Source organism: Pinus tabuliformis, chromosome 6 (assembly GCF_031772625.1).
Source record: "Pinus tabuliformis cultivar Carrire ecotype Pingquan chromosome 6, CPIR1, whole genome shotgun sequence".
NCBI classification, from domain to species: Eukaryota; Viridiplantae; Streptophyta; class Pinopsida; order Pinales; family Pinaceae; genus Pinus; species Pinus tabuliformis.
In genome coordinates this window covers 482328295-482346786 of record NC_142292.1, presented here as the reverse complement: position 1 = coordinate 482346786, position 18492 = coordinate 482328295, and positions in this window count along the sequence as shown.

The following is an 18492-nucleotide window of genomic DNA, read 5'->3' as shown; positions in this document are numbered from 1 at the left end:
CCTGCAACCTTTATGAGGCTAATGGATGACATCTTGTGGCCATTCACCAACTCCTTCGTAGTAGTATACTTGGATGACATTCTGATCTTCAGCCAGAGTTGGGAAGAGCACCTCCACCACATCCGACAGGTTCTCCAAACACTACGGCAACACAAGCTATGCGCCAATTTGGAGAAATGCACTTTTGGCATGACCGAGGTTCAGTATCTGGGATACATCATTGATGAACAGGGGGTGCATGTCGATCCAGCCACGGTCCAAGTCATTCGGGATTGGCCCTCTCCAACCACTCTAACAGAGCTCCGCAGCTTTCTAGGTCTTGCCAACTTCTACCGCAGGTTTGTGTTGGGATTTTCTCATATTTCTTGGCCCTTGAGTCAAGTCACCAAGGGCGGGGCGAAAGCAAAATTCTTTTGGTCTGAATCTCAACAAAAGGCATTCAGGGAGTTGAAGGATCGCCTCTGCACAGCACCAGTGCTCGCGTTACCAGATTTACAACAACCATTTGAGGTCGAGACAGATGCCTCTGACTATGCTATTGGGGCAGTCCTTACTCAACATGGACATCCAGTGGCATATCATAGTGAAACACTTTCAGACACAGTCCGAAAGTACCCCACTTATGATAAAGAGATGTATTCCATTGTACAGGCCTGCCGACAATGGAAGCATTACATTTTGGGGAAGGAAACGGTCATCCACACAGACCACCGACCTCTGCAGTTCATACAGACCCAAGGGAAATTGCAGAATGATCGCCATCAGAAGTGGTCTACATACCTGCAACAGTTTCACTTGAATATCAAGTATAAAAAGGGTAGCACCAATAATGTTGCAGATTGCCTCAGTCGACCACCGATCATGGCGCTAACCACCGTGCTCAACTCTTGCGGGCACGAGACTTCTGATTGGCCACTTCTCTACAAAAGCGACCTAGAATTCGGCCACACATACCAGACACTCTTGGAGGGTCGGCAGGTTGCAGATTTTCACCTCCAGGATGCCCTATTATGCCACCTCGGTCACCTCTGTGTTCCTTCAAGCGAGCGTGCCAAGATGATTTGGGAAGCACACTACAGTCGGGCTGCTGGGCATTTCGGGGTCGAGAAAACAGTGGCAGTACTGCAAAACTATTTCTATTGGCCGAATCTTCGACAGGATGTTGGGAAGTACATCCGATCATGTACTGCCTGTGCCATTGCCAAACCGACCATTAAGAAGCAAGGCCTCTATACCTCGTTGCCTACCCCTAGTCGACCTTGGGAATCCATCTCCATGGATTACATGTCAGGCCTTCCTTCCACTAAGCATGGAAATGACTGTGTTTTTGTGGTCGTCGACAGGTTCTCAAAGATGGCCATTATGATGGCCTGCAAGAAGAATATCACAGCAGAAGCCACTGCTAAACTCTTCTTTGAACGAGTGTGGGTGCACTTTGGGATCCCACAGTCTATCATCTCAAATCGGGACAGTCGGTTTCTCAGCACCTTTTGGTCCAGTCTCTGGTCAATGCTGGACACCAAACTCACGAAGTCCACAGCCTTCCATCCTCAAACTGATGGCCAGACAGAGGTTGTCAATAGGATGATTGTGCACATTCTGCGCATGTATAACTCAAAGCATCCACGCACATGGGACGAGAGCCTCCCCTACGTTCAACACAGCTACAACCGAGCTCTTCACAGCTCCACTGGCCATAGCCCTTTTCAGGTGGGTTTGGGATTCCAGCCACTATGCCCCATTGATGTGGCCATGCCACTTGCAGCTACTCACATGAATTCAGCTCATGTCCAGTCCGAAACAGATAAGGCCACCAACTTCATTGAGCACATCCAACATATTCGCCAGCAGGTCCATGACATTCTTGAGAAATCAAATGCCAAGTACAAGCAGCGACATGATCAACATCGGGTGCCACACAAGTTTCAAGTGGGCGACAAAGTCTGGTTGCATTTGCAAAAGGAACGCCTTACCAGAGCCTATCGAAAATTGAGACCACTCCGATATGGTCCTTACACCATTACTAAGGCTATGGGAGACAATGCATTTGAGCTCAGCATTCCCCCATTCCTTGGCCTGCACCCAGTATTTAATGTGGACCGCCTTCGGCCATACTTTCCACCATTGCTAGACACATCCGACATTGCAGAACAGCTCAAACCCACAGAATTAAATCCAGATTGCATGGAACAAGCTGCAACTGATCGGATCATGGACACACAGATCAAGAACACTCGCCAACAGAATATCCAACTGTATCGAGTTGTCAAAGCGGGCCAACTCCTTCAGCAGGGCAAGTGGCTCACCAGGGAACAAGTTCAGCAGAAGTTTCCTCATCTCATGGAGGAGCTCAACGCAATGGGGACCATTGCTTCCTAAGGGGGGAGGAATGATCCAGGTGGATATTGGTGGCCACTTGCCAAGTCCACCTGGACCCCCACCATTGTCTTTCTCAGCATTTTCAATTTCCTTAATTGTAGCACAACTTACTATTTTTAGCAGTTTTTCGGGTCCTGAACTTCTGGAGCCGTTTTGAGGCCCTAAACGACGTTTTTTGGGAAATCTGGGGGCAGCATGGGTCCATGGACCGATGTTGCCCTTCCCAAAGTGGTAGTGCTCGGATAAATCTTTCTAACGAGCTATTGTACGCGTCAAACGGAGATCGTATGCCAAAGTTACGACCCTGGGAAGTTGATGTACCAATTTACCCAAACGGGGCCCACAGTTTGGCGTTTCATCTCCTAGGGTTAGGTTTTGGAATGTTAAGGGTTTTCCATTGTTTCTCAACAATAAATAGGCCTTTGAGCCTCATTGTAACACAGTTCAGAGGCATGTAGCCATCACATCTCTTCTCAGAGATAAGCTACCATCGCCCTAGCTAGTTTATTTCCATTTCTGTTTGTAAGCATATTTCAGTATTTTCCATTAATGAAATGAAGTATTATTTCCGCTGCATCTTTATGTATATGGTTATCTCTGTAATTTGTTGCGTTCCTGTTTAAATCCGGATCAAAGAAGCTGGTCGGGAATCCAAAATTTGATCATACGTCTACGCCGTCTCCATTCATGGATATGATCAGAGATATGCGTAGCCGTCGTTTGCCTTAAAGAAGTGAGGAGGTGCGTACCCGTTTCGTATCGAATGGGTAACTGGAAGTGAGTAAGAAATGCCATAGCCAAAGAATTGAAATCTTGAAAGGACCCGCGATGAAGTTCGATATACCACTTAGCGGCAGAGCCAGTGAGAGTCCTTTGAAAAAGGCGAAGCCGAATTGAATCGTCAAGCCATGAATTAGATGAACACCACAAATGATAGGTCATAACATGGGCTTGTGGGTCTTCATTGGCTTTACCATCAAATTTTGGACAGTCACCAGGTATTTTAGTTGGAACTGGAGGCCAATAAGGACTATGAAGAATAGGATCATTGGTTAATTTGGATACATCTGGTAATTCTAAAGTCGCTAAGAATGGTAATTGAGGATTGAAAGGCATCTGGGGCTGTTGGTAGGGTGGAGCACCAGGGTTCCAACCAGGTGGTGGTTGCCCCCATAGAGTTTGTCCGGAAGGATTTGGCCCCATAGTGGATTGGCCATAGGGATTTGTATAGTGCCCCCCAGCATAACGATTACCAAATGATGCTGCAGGTGTGCCGTATTGCTGTTGATAAGTTTGCGAGGGATTCGCTTGCGGTTGCTGGTAGTTTTGGTACGGGGCAAACGTAAATTTCCCTTGAGGTTGTTGGTGGCCATACAGTGGTGGGGCTCCGAATTGAGTTGAAGGACCAGGCTGGGTTGGATAAAAAGTTTGTGATTGAGACCCAGCCTGCATTTGAAGACCAGATGGGTATTGGGGTCCCATTTGGGGCCACGGACCGGATTGAGCAATGCCAATAGACTGTCCTACGGGTTGGGCCATTTGGCCGGAAGGAAAACCTTGTTGATAGTGAGGTTGGCCGATCTGTCCAGAAGGTTGTACCTGCTGATACTGAGGTTGGCCTACCTGTTGGAACTGTTGTTGCGCAGTTGAAGGTTGTCCTAGCAGACTAGATGGTTGAGGAGTCTGGGCAGTTGGTTGGCTCAACTGTGTTTGAGGCTGACCAACCTGCCCAGAGGGTTGTGAATACTGGACAGTAGGTTGACCAAGTGGTTGAGTAACTTGTCGAGACATTGGACTATACTGGACATTGGATTGGTTTGGGTTAATAGTTTGTTGACCACTTTGTCCAACGGGATAGCCATGCTAGATACCAGGTTGGACTTGTTGAAAAGACGACTGACCTGCGTTACCAGAGGAAAAAGGAGCAGCAGTAACGAAAGGGTTTCCATGAAAAGATTGCCCTGGTTGGTCTTGGGGGGGTTGTATTGGAGATTGCGTAGATAAAACTTGACCACCATGGAAAGAGGTGGAGGTCCAATCAATTGACAATGGGACCGATACCTCAACAACCGGTTGAGATGACAAATATGGATCATATGGCTCCTGTATTGGGACATTTGTCATGGGGTCAAAGACTCCAAACAAAGAAGCTGAGGGACGACTAGAAATAGGAGTCGAAGGGGCTGCACACACCGTTGGAGCGATTGTGACGAAGGTAACAGATAGACTGCGACTTGGTGGAGTAAAAGGCTCCGTAGTAGGAAAAGTGTGTGATGACCAAATGGGACCTGTGAACGGAGTTCCAGAAGGCGTAGCATCTCTCAAAGCTTTATAGCCCAGTGGTAAATTTGTAGTAGCAGGTGTACTACTAACATGTATAGGGTCCGTTGAGATGGGAATTTCACCGCTCGTTGCAACGGACTCATCGGTCGTTGTCGGGGACAAATCATCCATGTCAGATGAAAAAGGTGGGATTGACGCACGAGGAGAAGTATGGTCCCAAAAAGGGGCACCGTCCTCAAAATATTCCCACGTAGGGTTCCAATGAAACTGGTAAGTCTCGTCACCTGGGGCACGAGAACTAAGTGGTTGTATACTCAGGACCACAGGGAGACTCACAACCAATGTTTCGGTAGAAGATGAAACTGGTGATTCCGCCAGGATGAAACTTACGAAATCTAACGAGACAATCCCTACTTCGGACTGACACAAACAAAAGCTAATTGGGTAGATGTTATCGTGGTCAATAAATTTTAAGACACTGAACTTAACCTTTTCATTTTTTAAGAGTCGAGAAAAGGATAAAAGATGACTCTAGTCTCCTTCGAATATTTAGTGAGCACGAAGTGACAAGACGCTCACAGGCACCTTTTCGTTTAGGGAGTCCGAAAAGGATCAAAAGTGACTGCTCTGGAATTCTAGGTAGAAGGTGTGCCAAACTTTTCGCAAAACCACAGAATACTTTTTAGGGTACGGGTGGTCAATCTTCGTGAATGCTGTGTTCACTGCATTGCGAACCGTAGGGCGGCTGACACGGCTTCCTATGGATAAAGGCTTTATTCCTATAGGGGTCTCCCAATATATACTCGACGGTACGTGGGAGAACAGTCCGTATTGGCACCTATCATTTCACTGTGGAGGAATCACCCAACCACTCGACGATAAACTACCAGGTTTAAAGACGCCGGAACACGTCTCTAACCTAGACCTCTAGAGTATTTGCGTTATGTGCCAATGCGTTGTTATGTTCATTGAGTTCATTTTAAAGTTTGTCTTCAATTATGTTTCAGTTTCTGGTCCTACCGTATGTGATATCTCAAAAAATTCTTAAATGCAAACTATATGCCAAAATTAAATCATTTGATTCGATGAATTCTATCTACAGGAGGGTTGAGATTTTTACACAAACGAAGTGATCACCCAACAAACAACAAAGACCCTAATGCAGCTAATAACAAGAAATGAAATTTTTCTTTTTCTTTTTAATAGCAACAAATAACAATAAATGCTAACTACTATGATGCAAAAGATTTTTTGTTTTTCTCTCCTTTAAGATGGCATGATGCATGTAAACAAATTTTAAGAGATATGCACAATCCAAGTTCACTCAATGAAATAGAACCACTTCTGAAACACTAAAATGAACCATGCAAGCAAAGCACAACACAAAAGACTTTCACTGAACCATGTAATCTAAGTTCGAATGAAATCGAGTGAAATCCAAAGAGGCTAGAAGTGAAGCACTCAGAGTATAGAAGATCAAGCTTTAACAAATCACTGGATAAGTGCAGAACACAACCAACAAGCTGACTGGATAATCAAGAGACCGAAACTTCCCACAGAAGGCTAGACATGCAAAGTCACTAGATGTTCTAGGGCTGAGTCGAAAATCAATAGAAATGAGCAAACAGCTGAGGGATAAAGGTTAAGACCAGTCAAGCAGAGGTTCAACACAGTTCTAGAGGCTGTAAGAGAAATAAAAAGAGACTGAAAGAGCTTTCCACACACACACAGGCAAAATTTATAGAGCCGGCGCGACTGTCAGCCTGCAACTTGCGCTACCACAGAATTGGCGCGAGTTGCCTTTGAGCAACATGCGCCAACTGGCGCGACTGTCAGGGAAATAACCGCGCCAATTAAGCTTGCCAACTAAAAAAATAAATGATACGACCTCAGGTCGGGTTGACAGTGCTCAGATGGGTCAAACAGTAAAGAATAAACTCAAAACTGACTTAGGAAGCTCATTCACTCAAGCAAGCAGAAGAAAATTAACATGCAAGACAAAAATCAAATAGCTCCTCCCCAGTGGATGGGTCCTCCAAGGTATGACAAGAGGAGTAATAGGGATGGTGACAAATTACTGTGTAACAGATGCCCCCTAAAGCATGAAGTCCGAGAAGTGGAGAGGGGTGAAATGCTTTACAAGAACACACATAAGAACACATAAGAGCACATATAGTTACTGCCGCCGAGGATCTGTATCAAGAGACATGACTGATAGTTCAATTACATGATGTACGTGGTATGGTCGCAGCCATCCATAAGAGAGTACATAAATAATCTAGATCCATAGTATGGACGCAGCCATCTGGTTAGGATCAATGAATTGACTCAGGTATGGTCGCAACCATCCAGTGAATGAGTCAAGTACCAAGAATCACGCTTGGATTACAACAGACACAATCCAGGGTCTTGCGCTCCATCTCGACCCGAACAAGAGTACAAGTTCAAGCATGTGAATATATGAGCTGAAGTCGAACATGCATGAACATCGTCTGATTACCAGTCAATAGTGGAAACTGTTAACAGACGCGAGAGGTACCACCAATAATGACAATGGCCCTCAAGGTACTATAGGTACAATCTACGGCGTGTGAATCAATGATCTGAAGTCGAACACCCGTAGAATCATTCGATCGGAGGCCAATGATGAAAACCTCACGTCGAACACGAAGAACCTGCCATTGAGGCATGCAGGCTCCAAGGCACCGGAAAGGAGTCTCTAGATCAACTTCCTGGATAATGAGTTGAAGTCGACAGGGAGTGACCTTGATCGAAGGTGGGCCATAATGTTTCCCACATCATCGACACGAGACAGAGAGATAATGTTGTGAATCAAGATTGTGCGAACTATCAGAGGGAGGTTGTTTCTTTATAGAGGTCAACTTCTCTTGAACATATCGGTGGCACATTAACGGAATTGGCAGTATTTGACATCAATGTATCAAAGGTCATGATGACGAGGCAATGAGTGGATGAGAGGTCAAATAGGGTACTCAAGTCCATGGAAGCAAGTGAAAGATGTGGGATGAAATATCCCCACCTCGGACATGAAAGCAAAAAGTGCCATGTTCAAGAGCGACATACTGCTGTTATGGTAATAGTTATGGTTCTAACACTCCATGACCAATGATTATCACTGCTATCACTAGCTTGTCCAATGCACAATGACAAGCTTATATAGATGAAGAAGGGAGGAGGATACGATGAAACGTGACACCTTTTGTGGATTAACATTATCCCCAAAGGCCATTAAAGATGGAGATAGGATAGAGCTCGACATAAAGCTGATTTTTTATCCTCAGAAAAGCTCCATGTAATGAAGGAAACAACAGTCGGACGTGCGTTAAGGCAAAAAGCATGACTAAATTTGGTTGGCGCAACTGTTGCTCTAAGGCAGAGCGCCAATGGTCGCGCCCTCTTTTGAGGATCTCCATGATTGGCGCCGGTAAGATACTGTGGACTTGCACCAATGGAAAAAGATCACTTTTCAGGGATAATCTGCAGAAGGTGTCTTCAGGGAACATGGAGTACATACTCAGGGGAACATAATGCAAGTGTTTTTAGACTTTGTCACTTCTTATAACTCCCGGGATGGGTCCTCCAAGGTACGACAAGAGGAGTAACAGGGATGGTGACAAATTACTGTGTAACAGATGCCCCCTAAATCATGAAGTCCGAGAGGTGGAGAGGGGTGAAATGCTTTACAAGAACACACATAAGAACACATAAGAGCACATATAGTTACTACCGCCGAGGAGCTGTATTAAGAGACATGACAGATAGTTCAATTACATGATGTACGTGGTATGGTCGCAGCCATCCATAAGAGAGTACATAAATAATCTGGATCCATAGTATGGACGCAGCCATCTGGTTAGGATCAATGAATTGACTCAGGTATGGTCGCAGCCATCCAGTGAATGAGTCAAGTATCAAGAATCACGCCTGGATTACAACAGACACAATCCAGGGTCTTGCGCTCCATCTCGACCCGAACAAGAGTACAAGTTCAAGCATGTGAATATATGAGCTGAAGTCGAACATGCATGAACATCGTCTGATTACCATTCAATAGTGGAAACTGTTAACAGACGCGAGAGGTACCACCAATAATGACAATGGCCCTCAAGGTACTATAGGTACAATCTATGGCCTGTGAATCAATGATCTGAAGTCGAACACCCGTAGAATCATTCGATCGGAGGCCAATGATGAAAACCTCACGTCGAACACGAAGAACCTGCCATTGAGGCATGCAGGTTCCAAGGCACCGGAAAGGAGTCTCTAGATCAACTTCCTGGATAATGAGTTGAAGTCAACAGGAAGTGACCTTGATCGAAGGTGGGCCATAATGTTTTCCACATCATCGACACGAGACAGAGAGATAATGTTGTGAATCAAGATTGTGCGAACTATCAGAGGGAGGTTGTTTCTTTATAGAGGTCAACTTCTCTTGAACATATCGGTGGCACATTAACGGAATTGGCAGTATTTGACATCAATGTATCAAAGGTCATGATGACGAGGCAATGAGTGGATGAGAGGTCAAATAGGGTACCCAAGTCCATGGAAGCAAGTGAAAGATATGAGATGAAATATCCCCACCTCGGACACGAAAGCAAAAAGTGCCATGTTCAAGAGCGACATACTGCCGTTATGGTAATAGTTATGGTTCAAAAATTTTCTTTTCCCCCCCGCCATTTCTGGCGAGTACCCCAGTTATTTTTAACAAGCTTGATGGGGATAGCATATGCTTGTGTTGTGACAAAATCCGATGTCATTAAGTTTTAACGAGTCTGACAAAGGAAGAACTCGACGTCTTTTCATGTTTAGAGAGTTTGAAAAGACAACAGAAACGGAAACTCCAGGGATGTCCTTTTTCGTAAAGTTGTGTCTCTCGGGCCCGAAAAAGTATAAAATAATACCCGAAAAACCGCCCGATCATTACGATCGAGGAGTACTTTTCATGATTAGTGACTTCGACCTGAAAAAGTAAAAAAGTGGTCAAAACCACGTCGTTTCGTAACCACTAACGAGTTTGAAACGACAAAAACCCGGTAATCTTTTTATGTTTTAACGGTCGACAAAAAGAACTTAAAATGACCGCCCCTTATTACCATTTAACGAGTCAAGAGGAGCGACTCGACAATCTTTTCCTCTTTAAATGGTCAGAAAAGAGCTGAAAGCGGACCTTGAAGTAACCTTTTTCGTGTTTTACCGAGCTCGAAAAACCGAAAAAAGGAGCTCGTTATGTTGCTGGAGTGGCACTAATCCCTGTCAACATACAAAAACAGCGTAAAATCCTACTTTGACATAAAAATATTCACAAAAACATGATTTTAATGTGTTTTTTAAGCCAAAAGAAGTTATAAATAGTGAAATAGTAAAAAATAAAATTACTTTTCACTTTTTACCTTGTAAGTTTATCGTTGGAGGGTTTTGGGTGCAAACTTCAACTGCTGATTGCGACCAATCCAGGAGACCATTCGAGCCGCCGTTTGAAACAGGTAAGAGGCCTCACCTTTAGCTCCATTTCTATTCAATTTATTTAGTTTTTCTTCCACAGAATGATCTTCTGCAAGGAGGATTGCAAAAATTAGGGTTGCGCCCATTGGCGCGAGTTTTCCTCACGGGACCGCGCCAATGGGCAATTTTCTCTAAAGGAGACGCGCAAAACAGTCGCGCCAATCGCGCGAACCAATTTTCACATGATTTTGACCGTTGAACCTGCAATTTTCTTTAATTTTTGGTTTCACCATTGATCTTGTGATGTCATTTTGGTGTTTTGGTTGCAGGGATTGGTCATAATGGCTATAGAATGGAGAGAAAGGGAACATGAGGCCATAGATGCTTTGGCATTGGAAGATGACGCATGCATGAATGCTTTGCGAGATTGTGGCCTGAAAAAATTCTTCCTTACCTCATATCTACGTGCACAGCCCGAGCTACTAAGGTTTATTGTGGATGCCTGGGATATTGAGGATCAGGTATTCCGCCTGCAAGACCAGACATTGGAGTTGGATGTCTCTGATGTCTATTTTATTACTGGATTATCTCGGTGGGGCGCACGGCCCATCTTGACCGGTAGTAGACCTTCTGGGGAAAAGATGGGGGAGGTAATGGCCAGAGTTTGTCCTGGGGCCCATTTTGGATCCAATAGTGCCAAGGTGGACATTGTCACTATCCCAGATCTGGTGCTACGAGTGGTACTATTCACTATCACTCGGACGGCTGGGGTACAGGCACCCCACGAGGCCAGCAAGAATCACTTGCTGCTGGCAACTGAGTGTTTACACCCTACATTATTTGATTGGGCCACGGCAGTAACAACAAATATCAAGAGGCAGCTTACCAAATGTAAGCGTGATGGCAATAAACAGTTCGGATATGGATCCATCATAGTATCGTTTTTCCTGGAGCGGCTACCGATATTCCGGATCCCAGGAGGTATAGTGGCAGATCCAGTGCCACGGGAGCCGAGGTTGGCTCGATGGGCACCACTTATGCCCAGAGGAGGTGGGGGCCAGCAGATGGCCTGGAGGCCCGAGTTCTTCATTTGGCTCCAACACCAGTTGATCGTCATGGAGGACTGGCCCTATGCGGGCACTGATTTTACTGGAGATCCAGACCTCCCGTTGCCTGAGGGAGAGGACTGGGACGAGGAGCTAGGTAAGGACCCTTTATGTTTTTAATATTTTAACATATTCAAGTTTTTATAATTAATGTCTATTTCTTACAACACCTATATATATGTATGCAGATGTTGGTGCAGAGCGACCAACCGACTTGCCTCACAACGTACAGAGAGTACAACTTGCAGCGGACCCTCAGGCAGAGGGTGACGATGATGACCTAGTACAGAACCTCGAGGCACTTACTCGCGGGATCCCGGATTATGGTAGACTGGCGGACGTGCCTAGAGCGTACCAGAGGCATACGGTGGGAGTATCTACTCGCGTCCATCGTCTGTTGAGACGTTTGGTGCAGGCGGTGACATGCTATCATGAGCATCACCGCGATTAGACGCCTAGGTTTCATTTTTGCACATTTTTGAGAGACATGTTGTCGACAGCTGTATGAATTTTGGACATGTATTATTTTTTGGATTATGTAATGCGCGGGGCGCAAACATTTTGACACACGCGTATATATATACATATGTTCATGGTTCATTATTGTGTTTTCATGTGCTTGCTTACATAATGTTTTAATTACAAATTATGCAGATGTCTATCTAATACATGATTGGCCAATGCATCAGATAACGTGTTTAACTGTCTCGGAACATGTTGATATGTAATAAAATCAAAATGTCTTTCTAACAACCTTACATGTAAATACAACCTTAGTATATGATGGTTTCTGACGGAATATTGCCCGTTGAGCTGGTGGACAACAAGTTGAGAGTCCAGGTTCACTATCAATGTGCGAATACCGAAATTAATTGCTCTAGCAAATAGCTCGATTACAGCACAGTATTCGGCGACATTGTTAGTAGTACGGCCTAAACACACACCCTGGCAATCTATTAGCTCGCTATGAGGATCGTAGATTACCCATGCCGCAGAAGACAAATCGCGGGTACTGCGGCAGGCACCATCAGCGAAACCAACATAAGGTGCATCCGGTATCTGCACAAGAAGCGAAAAACACAATAAGTGGTAGCTATGTCTCGAAAACCGACACACAATACACTAAAGTACATGTATGTACACAATAAAATGTACCAGCATCACGCATAGTACTTTTTCAAGTAAAGCCCATTTCGGGGCTTCCCAAGAGGGTTTCCTTCATAATCAATCAGCTCGTAGGCCCCTTTCTGCAGGACTCTCTTGACAATATAAGGGCCTAGCCACATAGACTCGAGCTTTCCTGTGCCTAGCTTATCTTTCGCTTGATCATAGAGTAGGACCAAGTCTCCCTCAACGAAAGAACGCGGATGGACGGTCTGATCGAAGTGAGTCTTGACTCGCTTCTTTTGTGTTTCGATGGCCAAAGAGGCCAGGCAACGAGTCTCATCTAACCGTTCTAGGTAAAGAAGGCGTTCTTCTAACGGGGTAGTGTTGGGAAGCAGCTCGACGGCTAATTTCAATGAAGGGATCTCACATTCAATTGGAAGGGTAGCCTCTAGTCCATAAACTAGTTGAAATGGAGTGAAACTAGTGGCATCCTTCACGGAGGTTCGGTAAGCCCATAAGGCAGGGAATAACATCAAATGCCAGTTAGATTTATGCACACCAATGATACGTTGAAGCATTGTAACCAAGATTTTATTGACAGCTTCAACTTGACCATTGGACTGAGGGTAGTATGGAGTTGAACTATCGTGTTGCAAGCCTAACTGGGTTGTTAATTCCGTCATCATATGATTACGGAAATGCTTTCCGTGATCAGTGACAATGGCTTGAGGGACGCCAAATCGCGAAATAACATGATTGAATAAAAATTGCGCCGCAGTGTGACCGTCTTCAGTTAATGTAGGCATCGCCTCGGCCCATTTATTAAAGTAATCGACGGCAACGATGACAAACCCATGCCCCCCGACTGAGCGAGGGTTACAGGTCATATAATCAATGCCCCATTTTGCAAAAGGGCCGACGGAAACCACAGGGTGCAACGGAGCAGAAGGCGCTTGCATTTTCCGCTGGTATATCTGGCACTAATGACAAGAGCGGACGACAAGGATGCAATCCTTGAAAATAGAGGGCCAAAAATAGCCAGCACGAAGGATTTTTTTGGCTGTAGCATATCCGGACATATGTCCGCCACAAGCACCAGAGTGGAAGTCATTTAGAACCCGTTCAGCTTCCTCTAGGGTAAGACAATGGCGAAGAACGGAGTCTGCACCAAGACGATATAATGTATCTCCAATGATACGGTAGGGTTGAGATTGATAACGAATCCTCCGCCGAGCGTCTTTAGACACACCTTGGCGGAAGGAGGACGTTTGCAGATATGTGATGATATCTCCGTACCATGGATCGAGGGTGCTGATGAGGAACATGGTTTCATCTGGAATTTGATCTTCTGCAGGCGAGGTTGAGGAAGAAGATGGCAAAGAGCAAACTAACTCAGCAAACACAAGGGATTTCTTAGACTTGGCAGTGGTAAATTCCAAGTCAAACTCTTAGAGGATAAAAATCCACTTTGAGTATTTGCCCCCTAGTAACTGGCGTGACAATATATACGTCATGGGGTTGCAATCAGAAATCACAGTAGTAGTACGCAAAAGAATATAATGACGGAAGCGTTGTACAGCACAAACTGCGGCTAGTGCCAACTTTTCGATATAAGCATATCGAGTTTCCGTGTCTAACAGGTTGCGGCTGAGATAGTAAATAACATGTTCAGTGTTATCATCATCAGTTTGGACAAGAACCATGCCAATAGTGGTATCGGCGGCAGCCAAATACAAGGTGTAGTCGCGATAATAATTCGGAGGACGAAGCAATGGAGCAGAAACAAGTAAACTCTTGAGACGTTAAAAAGATTCCTGAGCTGTGGCATCCCAATGGAAAGGGATATCACGCTTCAGTAATCGCGTAAAACCTTTAGCCACATCGGCATAGTTGGGAACAAAACGGCGTAAAAAATTGGCTTTCCCCTGCAAACTTTGCAACTGATGCAAAGAATTTGGGGGAGGGAGATTGACGATAGCTTCAACTTTAAGGGGATCCAAACGGATGCCTTCTCTAGAAACGATAAAACCGAGAAGTCTGCCAGATTCAACGCAGAAGACACATTTGTGGGGATTTAGTCGGATTCGGTAGTACCGACAGCGAAGAAAGATTTCACGAAGGTGTTTAGGGTGGTCCTGACGTTTAGCTGAATGAGCAGGAAGATCATCCAGATAAGGTTGCACAATATGCCGAATGTCATGAAATGCATAAGACATTGCGCGCTGGAAGGTAGCACCGACATTTTTAAGACCGAAAGGGAGCTTCTTATAGGCAAAAGTTCCCCATGGGCAAATAAAGGCCGTTTTGTGTTGATCAGCGGGAGCAATATTGATCTGGTTATAACCGGAGAAACCGTCCATAAAAGAATACATTTCACTACCGGCACACTCGTCAATGATCTGATCAATGAATGGCGTGGGAAAATTATCTTTAGGACAGGCTTTGTTTATATCACGGTAATCGACACAAACCCGGATTGTACCTTGTTTTTTAGTTACAGGGACAATGTTAGAAACCCAATCTGTAAGAGGAATAGGGTAAATAAAACCGGCGTTAAGAAGCTTTTCTACTTCGGCCTTAATCGCCGCAGCCTTCCGAGGGTGTACAGGGCGTAGACGTTGACGAATAGGCTTAGCATCTGGGTACGTGATTATTTCATGCATCACTATACTAGAATCAATGCCAGGCATTTCTTCATAGGACCATGCGAAAACATCACGAAATTCGCGAAAAAGTTCGGAATAAAGTTGAATCTCCTCTGGAGTACAAGTGACTCCGATGTGAAGATGCTCGACTATCCCGGGTTTAATAGAGATGTCGAGGGGTTGGGTGCGTGTAATGTTTGCCATATTTCCTTCAGAAAAAACCTGATCAATTTGAATAGGCGTTTGAAGGATTTGTGATGGGAGACAAGGAGCAAACCGCTCGAGGCATGTCAGAAAATGCTGCGAGGCAGGGAGAAATGAGGAACAATGGTGAGAAATATACCAGGGAGGTTCCTCCAGAGACATAGTCTCAATAATAGCTTCGTCGGAGAGGAATATTTCTCCTAGAGAATCCGAAGAAGCCTCATCTAGAAGTCCTGAGGATGGAGTAAGTGTAGAGGAGGGAGCCGAGGCAGCAATGATTTCAACATAATTAAACTCGGCAGGACTCAATGGCATCTGGTCGCCACAGGAATCTACTTGGTCTGTGGGGGGTACGAGCCACGGATCAGAGCCAGTAGTGATCATATTGACAGAGGCGACATTTAGAGGAGGGAGTGGAAAAATACCCATAAGATCAGGATCTTTGAAAAGTCCAGCTCCCAGAGTCTTAGGTAATTTGGAGGTATGGTCCACGAACGGGATGGTGCCTTCGGAAGAAGAAGCAAAAAAGGAGAGCTGGTCAACGGTAACGATCTTCCCTTGATGAGGGAAACGGATGATTCGGAAGAAAGATGAAGCAACAGCTTGCATTGCGTATATCCAGCTACGTCCGAGAAGGAGGTTGTAGGTTAGAGTAGCATCAACGACTTCAACTTCCATCTCGACCGTTTTACCTTCCAAAGAAATTGGTAAACGTTGGAGTATACCATAAGGACGGGACGCTCGTCCATCAAAAGCTTCCAAGGTAGTGGGAAATTGGCTCAACATCGGAGATCCAATAGCTTTCCAACAGGCAACAGACATGATGCAAGTTGAGGCACCTTCATCAATAACTGTACGATGAATCGTCTTAGAATTAATAATTACCTGTATGAGGAAGGCGATTTGGGGAGGCAGTCTTTGAGTGTGGCGTTCTAAATCAAAAGTTATTAAATCCGAATCGGCCGGGTCTATGCCACCAATGGCAGATAGCATGGACTTCCTCTGAGAAGGGCAGCTCTGGAGAACCTCTAAAGCGGACATAGCCGACGGAGTCTGTGCTAAGTCCTCAACGATGTTGTAGTGTTGTGCAGCATGAGCATTCGGATTATACGAGGATTTCCGGAGTACTCCTTTTGGAGGGGGTCGAAGAGGCGTTTCAGTGGTAGGTCTCTCGATGTGGAGCGGACCTGAACTGAACGGGGGAGCACTTGGGGGAACCTCAGGCTCCTTCCCGGCAGATGACGGATAATCTTTCGTTCGAGTACTGATATTAATGGGTATTGTACCAGCCATAAACACTTGAGAACCAAAGGAAGAGGGAGGCTGAGTAGGGTCAGCCACCATTTGAGTTTTTTGAGTGTGTTGGGTGGGAAAGGGCTCTTTGAGCACCGCAGGAGTCCTAGAGGTGCCTTTTAACAAACGACTAACTTCGGACCGCCTCGGGCAATCCTTGGTAAAGTGATCTTCATCGCAAATAAGACAAGGATATTTGGGTTTGCGTTTAGTGCGATCCTCAGATTGAGGTTTTGGGGTTTCCTGCTTAGGCTGTTCCAGCTTATTTTTCGCTTTTCCCTTTTTTCTTCTCTTTCGAAGCCTTGTTTGCCGTATTAGATTGGACGGCATTAACCTCAGAAGTAACATTCGAACCAGGCGATGCCTGGGAAGGTTGTCCATTCGAAGTAGATGTTTTTTTCTTTGCAGGGTTCGTCGAATTTTTCTTTGAGGATGAATTAACCGAACCAATGATACCGTCAACAGTGGGTGTTGGCGGGGCTTTAGATGTTCCTTGTCTTGGGACATCAGGCAGATAATCATATAATGTACCTGACTGAGAATAAACCAAGTCAAGGTACTGAGCTCGAGCAATAGCTTGCTCTTCAGTGACACACGCCCCCATGGCGATATCCCGAGCTATCGGAGGAACGAACGAAGTCGTAAACCAATCGGTAAGAAGCTGGTCGGGAATCCAAAATTTGATCATACGTCTACGCCGTCTCCATTCATGGATATGATCAGAGATATGCGTAGCCGTCGTTTGCCTTAAAGAAGTGAGGAGGTGCGTACCCGTTTCGTATCGAATGGGTAACTGGAAGTGAGTAAGAAATGCCATAGCCAAAGAATTGAAATCTTGAAAGGACCCGCGATGAAGTTCGATATACCACTTAGCGGCAGAGCCAGTGAGAGTCCTTTGAAAAAGGCGAAGCCGAATTGAATCGTCAAGCCATGAATTAGATGAACACCACAAATGATAGGTCATAAAATGGGCTTGTGGGTCTTCATTGGCTTTACCATCAAATTTTGGACAGTCACCAGGTATTTTAGTTGGAACTGGAGGCCAATAAGGATTATGAAGAATAGGATCATTGGTTAATTTGGATACATCTGGTAATTCTAAAGTCGCTAAGAATGGTAATTGAGGATTGAAAGGCATCTGGGGCTATTGGTAGGGTGGAGCACCAGGGTTCCAACCAGGTGGTGGTTGCCCCCATAGAGTTTGTCCGAAAGGATTTGGCCCCATAGTGGATTGGCCATAGGGATTTGTATAGTGCCCCCCAGCATAACGATTACCAAATGATGCTGCAGGTGTGCCGTATTGCTGTTGATAAGTTTGCGAGGGATTCGCTTGCGGTTGCTGGTAGTTTTGGTACGGGGCAAACGTAAATTTCCCTTGAGGTTGTTGGTGGCCATACAGTGGTGGGGCTCCGAATTGAGTTGAAGGACCAGGCTGGGTTGGATAAAAATTTTGTGATTGAGACCCAGCCTGCATTTGAAGACCAGATGGGTATTGGGGTCCCATTTGGGGCCATGGACCGGATTGAGCAATGCCAATAGACTGTCCTACGGGTTGGGCCATTTGGCCGGAAGGAAAACCTTGTTGATAGTGAGGTTGGCCGATCTGTCCAGAAGGTTGTACCTGCTAATACTGAGGTTGGCCTACCTGTTGGAATTGTTGTTGCGCAGTTGAAGGTTGTCCTAGCAGACTAGATGGTTGAGGAGTCTGGGCAGGTTGTTGGCTCAACTGTGTTTGAGGCTGACCAACCTGCCCAGAGGGTTGTGAATACTAGACAGTAGGTTGACCAAGTGGTTGAGTAACTTGTCGAGACATTGGACTATACTGGACATTAGATTGGTTTGGGTTAATAGTTTGTTGACCACTTTGTCCAACGGGATAGCCCTACTAGATACCAGGTTGGACTTGTTGAAAAGACGACTGACCTGCGTTACCAGAGGAAAAAGGAGCAGCAGTAACGAAAGGGTTTCCATGAAAAGATTTCCCTGGTTGGTCTTGGGGGGTTGTATTG